The sequence below is a fragment of the Pristiophorus japonicus genome, chromosome 17 (genome assembly GCF_044704955.1).
Source record: "Pristiophorus japonicus isolate sPriJap1 chromosome 17, sPriJap1.hap1, whole genome shotgun sequence".
NCBI lineage: Eukaryota > Metazoa > Chordata > Chondrichthyes > Pristiophoridae > Pristiophorus > Pristiophorus japonicus.
Window position 1 is genome coordinate 50,341,866 of NC_091993.1, and position 7,094 is coordinate 50,348,959.

Sequence of the window (7,094 nt, forward strand, 5' to 3'; positions counted from 1 at the left end):
GGCCCTTGGTGGTGGGGGGGGGGGGGGGGGGGGGGGTAGCAGAGTGATCAGGTGCAACAACTGCAGTTTTTCATTATTTGATCCTCAGGATTTCTCCTCTCCTCAGCTGCTGGAAATATCTTCCCAAAGGCTTCTCAAAACTAACTGAAGCAAAGCTAGAGACAACATGTCTGGGAATAGACAGTGAGTTCCCGCAGTCAGGCTGCCAATCAGCAGTCCTGGCCTTTGTTCAATGGAGAGCACTCTGGTTGCAGATTGCGAGGGGAACACAAACAGTAGACAGCTTTTCATCTCAAAGCAGTGCGGGAGGGAGAACTTTTATTTTGGTTTAAAATAGGCTTGAAATTGTTCAATTGTCCTTGGGTTGGATTTAAACTTACTTCTCCAAAAATGGAAATCAATGCCAGGAGTCAAACATCTGGGATGAATGACCAATCGGAGCAGTTGCCTGAATTGGCCTGCAACTACCTCAGATGCAGCGTAGCAGCTATGAGGCAGTGATATTTATATGGCGTGAAGCTTATTTCCAACATTAGAAATTTATTATAGAGAAAACAAATGTGTATATTTGCTGATAACCAGATCACACGCAGTCTTAGAACGGGTCACACGACCAAAGCCTCCAGCCTGGATTGGAGCCATTCACAAGTTTTCTGGCATGTAATTTTAGCTGCTTGACTGTTCTATGCACCCACCACCCCCCAACCCCCCATAGCTGCTTGACTGTTCTATGCACCCACCCCCCCCCCCACACCCCACCCCCCCAACCAACCCACAACCAACCCACACCCCACCCACCCCAATCCCCAACCAACCCCCCCCACCCCCCACCACACACAACCACCACACGGGCCTAGGATAAAATAGCAGTGTTATGACCTGGAGCATCTATCCAGGCTACAGTGGGGAGTGTCTGGTGAGGCAATCATTTGTAATAGAAACAACTTAACTATTGCTTGTCAGGGTACCGGATCCTGAACACTAATCTCCCCAGGGTTTGTTGCAGTAAACTATTGAATGTAAAATACTTTGCTAATTGCTAAACATTTACCACTCGACATCTCATACTCCCAGTTAGAAAACTAATTAGAAGTCACCATCTCAGCTACACCATCACAGGCTGAACAATAAATAACTGGGGTACAGGACACTTGCAGTAAAGCATCCTGTTGGTGATCTGGATTCTGGCTGCTGTCTGTGCTGCACCCTACTGGTTTATGCCTCATTAACGCTTTAGAAACTGCATACAAAAGTAACTGCACATTAACTCGGACAGCAACAGGCCGAAATGAGACAGACCTGGTTTAGGACTTAATGTGCATAGTTGTGTACAATAGACACCCTCCAAGCCAGCACATATGCTGAATGAACGAGTGAAATATTAAACCAATGTGTACAGTATTGAGCAGTTACACCACCCCCCATTACTGTTCAGAGAAAGAGTGGGGTCAGACTGCTGGTCTTCCACACTGAAACCTAGTGTCCCAACTCGTGTGTCAGGATTCAGGCTCACGCTCTCGCCAGTCACTATGGTACACCTCACTCACCAACACTCCTGCCAGTGAGCAAGCTAAAGGAGCCCGGAGAGCAGTAAATGCAATCTTGCAAATGGGAATCTTGGCACCAATGCTCACCCTACAATTTAATGACAAAAGGTGGCAAGTTACAGAAACCAAACCATCAGATAATCAGCACTTGCTTGATGAGCAAACCCCAGGAATTCACTGAGCACATCATGTACCCTTGCAAGGGACAACTACTGTAGAATTTATTAGCAGTGTCTTATTTAAACAAGTAACACATCCAAACTTAGTCAAATTTTTAAAGATGCGGATTCACACTAATGCCCAGGGACACAGACTAGCCACACTGCACCCACCACCACCCAGGACCCAGAAACCCAACAGTTCTCACTGAAGTTACTACTCCCTTCTAAATTTCCAACTTCAGCACTTTCTGTAAGTTTGTGCAGACTCCCTCCTGCCTGAAGGCAATTTAAAGCCAGTTTTTACACAGCTGTCTAAAACCCAGGGGGCAGAAAGATGGATCACCAAGAACTGCTTTGGTTACAGTTCGTTAAAAAAAAAGTGACGGTGTCCATCTGTGCATGACTTGCACGCTTCCATCATCCGAAGACAAAACCCAACAGTGCAAAGCTTCTCTTTGCTTTAAGGCTCCAAAAATCCAAGCTATTGACAGGCACTGCCTGTACACAGATCAGTCGACACCATTAACTGCTTGTTTGCCCATTTCCTGTTCCTTCTCTCTGCTCCTAACTGCACAACCCCAGAGTGTGCAGGTGGCAACAGTGTCATTCTCAAGCTCAATATATGGCTGGACCCAAACAGCCTAAAGTTACACCTCTACAGTCCCTCTGTCAGTATCTGAGCCAATCTGAAACTGGGCCACAACTAGATCTGGAAAAACCAATGTGCCTTAACTTGAACGCCACACAGAGCATATTGACACAGCAAATAACCATGTACCTGTACATCTCCCATGTTTGGTCACAACATGGAGGGCCAGCAGCTCGGGCTTCATCCCTACAATCAGTCTCCAGGCTACAGGCCCTCACACCACATCCCAACTTCTGACAGCTCCCTGCTATCCCCACTCCCACACCCCTGAAGGACCAAATTTTCCCACAAATCCCTGCTACTACAATACCAGTCAAATCCTCAAGACTTGAAGCTCATGATCTCCCCCACCCACCTTTGCATAGTCCCAAAGCCACATTCCATTTTTTGGTTTAAAGTCTCATCACTAAAATCGCACTGCTGAATACCATTGGCCTTGGAGGTCAGGGGACAAGCAGGAGAAATGCAGTTTCTAAGGTTGAATGGTGCTCTTAAGAGGAGGGCAGGCAAGTGTAGTAGCCAAGAGCAATTACTTGGAATTTGCAATGGCATTTGCTGTCCATTCACCCAGGCTTTCTGCAATTTCAAGAAACAGACACTAATAAAGGTGGGGGGGGGGGGGGGGGGGCACAGTCAGAGCCCCTCCACCACCTTCACACCCAATGGGTCAGATGCCCACAACAGAGAAGAAAAGGGAATGAAACAAGGTGATGAACTTTACTATGACCCAAAGAGGGGGGGGGGGGGGGGGTGAGATGGAGGAGACAGTGCAAAAAATATATAAGAGGACAGGAAGGGAAGGGTTGGAAATGGCAGGGGCAGGTCTGCAGAGCGCCTTTATTTAGAAAGCTCAGTTCAGTGGGAAGGGGACTAGAGGCCAGGCTAAGCAGTTTAATCTGTACATGAATAGCCAATTTCACACCCAACTCAACATCCTTATATTGCAATTAAGGAAATATGTTTATATCGGTCTTAGACAGGCGCTTGCAAGCTTACAAATTTATTGACTGGCCACACTCTACAGCGGCTTGCTGCGATGCAAAAGGATTCACAGGCTTAGCAGACTAATCGCGAGTAAAACTAAATGTCAATTCAAACACCATCTGCATACACCTCGTGAAGAGGCGTTTCACTTCGCAATGACGGGGAGCAGCCAAATGGCTGGAGTTTGGATTCCGCGCAATGCAACACTAAGCAAACTCTCTAAAACTAACAGACTGAAAAGCTACTGCAATACTCAGGAGAGCTGACTGGTCTTTGCTGAAGATCCCATAAAGATGATCAGTCGGATCCTCAAATCTGCTAGATTACCACAAGCAGATTCCAAAACTGGAATGAGGGACTTAATTCACATGGGTAAGATTTTGCTCTCCTATTAACCAAGACAAACACCAGCTCACTCAAAAGAACTTACTATACCTCCACAATCCAGCATTCCAAGATCCTGTGACACTGCAAACAGCAGGGACACAACACACTCCTTAGACCAGAGGCCAACACGTTTATCTTCACATCGCATAACCGCTGAGGGGGTTAGGAACTCTTACCAAGCTAAATAAGAAGAACGATGCGAAATTTGGAGACAAAGCATCACAATCGCCATAGGCAGTAAAAATGAGGTAAATTCAAACTCACACTCAACTCCAACATCCCACGCAGGCGCCACACTCAGCATACCTGTCTGAAATCCTACCAGTGCCCCAGATAGGCCGCAGCGCATTGTGGAGCCCTCACAGGAATCTGGGTGCACTACAGACCACAGACTGGCACAACATGGTACACACCCTGCCAGTGACACCCTCCCTCACCATCACTACCTGCCACAAACAGCTGTGGGCAAAACCAGTGGCTGTGACAAATATCATCGCTTAGCATTGGGCTAATGTATCCAGCTGTCTGACCAGAGGTAGAAACAGTGACAGACGACCATTTAGCCCCTTGAGCCTGTTCCGTCATTCAATGAGATCATGGTTGATCTGTCACCCAACTTTATATCCCTGCCTTTGCCCCATTTCTTTCAATACCCCCATCAATCTCAGATGTAAAATTAATTGACTTAGCATCAACTACTATTGGTAGCAGAGATTCCAAACTTTACCGCCCTTTATGTGCAGAAGTGTTTCCTAACTTCACTCCTGAAAGGTCTGGCTCTAATTTCTAGATTCCACATAAGGTAGATAGAGGAAACTCCATTCCCCTTATCATAAAATCATACAAATTTACAGCACAGGAGGTGGCCATTTCGGCCCATTGTGTCCGCGCCGGCTGACCAAGAGCTATCCAGCCTAACCCCACTTTACAGCTCTTGGTCCGTAGCCCTGTAAGTTACGGCACTTTAAGTGCACGTCCACATACCCTTTAAATGTGGTGAGGGTTTCTGTCTCTACTACCCTTTCAGGCAGTGAGTTCCTGACCCGCATCACCCTCTGGGTGAAGAAATTTCCCCCCAATGACAATCTATGTCCCCTGGTTGCTGACCCTCTGCCAAGGGAAACAGATCCTTCCTATCCACTCTATCAAGGAATATCTTGTAAACTTCAATCAAATCATCCTTAACCGACTAAATTCTAGGGAATGCAACCTTAGTTTGTGTAATCTGTCCTCATAATCTAACCCTTGGAGTTCAGATATGGGATATCATTGTAGAGCAGGCTCGAGGGGCCAGATGTTATTCCAACAGTGTGGTGCCCAGAACTGCTCACAGTACTCCGAGTGTGGTCTAACCAGGGTTCTGTACAGCTGCAGCATAACTTCTACCCCCTTGTATTCTAGCCATCTAGATATACAAGACAGCATCGTAATAGCCTTTTTGATTATTTTTTGTACCTGCTCAAGACATTTTAATGACCAGTGTACCTGGACCCCGAAGTCTCTTTAGACATGCACTATTTTTAAGCTTCTCACCATGTAGAAAGAACCCTGCGAGATACTTTTAGGTCACATTTGCCTGCATTCAAATCCATGTGCCTGACTTATTGTGTCGATATGCCTTTGCAATGTTATGCTTGTGTGAGAAGGGGGGGGGGGGGGGGGAGGGAGAGTGAGAAGGGGGGGGAGGGAGAGTGAGAAGGGGGGGGAGGGAGAGTGAGAAGGGGGGGGAGGGAGAGTGAGAAGGGGGGGGAGGGAGAGTGAGAAGGGGGGGGAGGGAGAGTGAGAAGGGGGGGGAGGGAGAGTGAGAAGGGGGGGGAGGGAGAGTGAGAAGGGGGGGGAGGGAGAGTGAGAAGGGGGGGGAGGGAGAGTGAGAAGGGGGGGGAGGGAGAGTGAGAAGGGGGGGGAGGGAGAGTGAGAAGGGGGGGGAGGGAGAGTGAGAAGGGGGGGGAGGGAGAGTGAGAAGGGGGGGGAGGGAGAGTGAGAAGGGGGGGGAGGGAGAGTGAGAAGGGGGGGGAGGGAGAGTGAGAAGGGGGGGGAGGGAGAGTGAGAAGGGGGGGAGGGAGAGTGAGAAGGGGGGGAGGGAGAGTGAGAAGGGGGGGGAGGGAGAGTGAGAAGGGGGGGGAGGGAGAGTGAGAAGGGGGGGGAGGGAGAGTGAGAAGGGGGGGGAGGGAGAGTGAGAAGGGGGGGGAGGGAGAGTGAGAAGGGGGGGGAGGGAGAGTGAGAAGGGGGGGGAGGGAGAGTGAGAAGGGGGGGGAGGGAGAGTGAGAAGGGGGGGGAGGGAGAGTGAGAAGGGGGGGGAGGGAGAGTGAGAAGGGGGGGGGAGGGAGAGTGAGAAGGGGGGGGAGGGAGAGTGAGAAGGGGGGGGAGGGAGAGTGAGAAGGGGGGGGAGGGAGAGTGAGAAGGGGGGGGAGGGAGAGTGAGAAGGGGGGGGAGGGAGAGTGAGAAGGGGGGGGAGGGAGAGTGAGAAGGGGGGGGAGGGAGAGTGAGAAGGGGGGGGAGGGAGAGTGAGAAGGGGGGGGAGGGAGAGTGAGAAGGGGGGGAGGGAGAGTGAGAAGGGGGGGGAGGGAGAGTGAGAAGGGGGGGGAGGGAGAGTGAGAAGGGGGGGAGGGAGAGTGAGAAGGGGGGGAGGGAGAGTGAGAAGGGGGGGGAGGGAGAGTGAGAAGGGGGGGGAGGGAGAGTGAGAAGGGGGGGGAGGGAGAGTGAGAAGGGGGGGGAGGGAGAGTGAGAAGGGGGGGGAGGGAGAGTGAGAAGGGGGGGGAGGGAGAGTGAGAAGGGGGGGGAGGGAGAGTGAGAAGGGGGGGGAGGGAGAGTGAGAAGGGGGGGGAGGGAGAGTGAGAAGGGGGGGGAGGGAGAGTGAGAAGGGGGGGGAGGGAGAGTGAGAAGGGGGGGGAGGGAGAGTGAGAAGGGGGGGGAGGGAGAGTGAGAAGGGGGGGGAGGGAGAGTGAGAAGGGGGGGAGGGAGAGTGAGAAGGGGGGGGAGGGAGAGTGAGAAGGGGGGGAGGGAGAGTGAGAAGGGGGGGAGGGAGAGTGAGAAGGGGGGGGAGGGAGAGTGAGAAGGGGGGGGAGGGAGAGTGAGAAGGGGGGGGAGGGAGAGTGAGAAGGGGGGGGAGGGGAGTGAGAAGGGGGGGGAGGGAGAGTGAGAAGGGGGGGGAGGGAGAGTGAGAAGGGGGGGAGGGAGAGTGAGAAGGGGGGGGGAGGGAGAGTGAGAAGGGGGGGGAGGGAGAGTGAGAAGGGGGGGGAGGGAGAGTGAGAAGGGGGGGAGGGAGAGTGAGAAGGGGGGGGAGGGAGAGTGAGAAGGGGGGGGAGGGAGAGTGAGAAGGGGGGGGAGGGGAGAGTGAGATGGGGGGGAGGGAGAGTGTGAAGGGGG

The 7,094-nt window shown here is 51.8% G+C and overlaps 1 protein-coding gene across 1 annotated transcript in view; it reads right to left on the reverse strand.

Moving 5' to 3' along the window:
- Positions 1-7,094, reverse strand: part of chsy1 (chondroitin sulfate synthase 1) — a 70,015-nt gene that overhangs the window by 61,477 nt on the left and 1,444 nt on the right. The gene's annotated exons all lie outside the window — the stretch shown is intronic.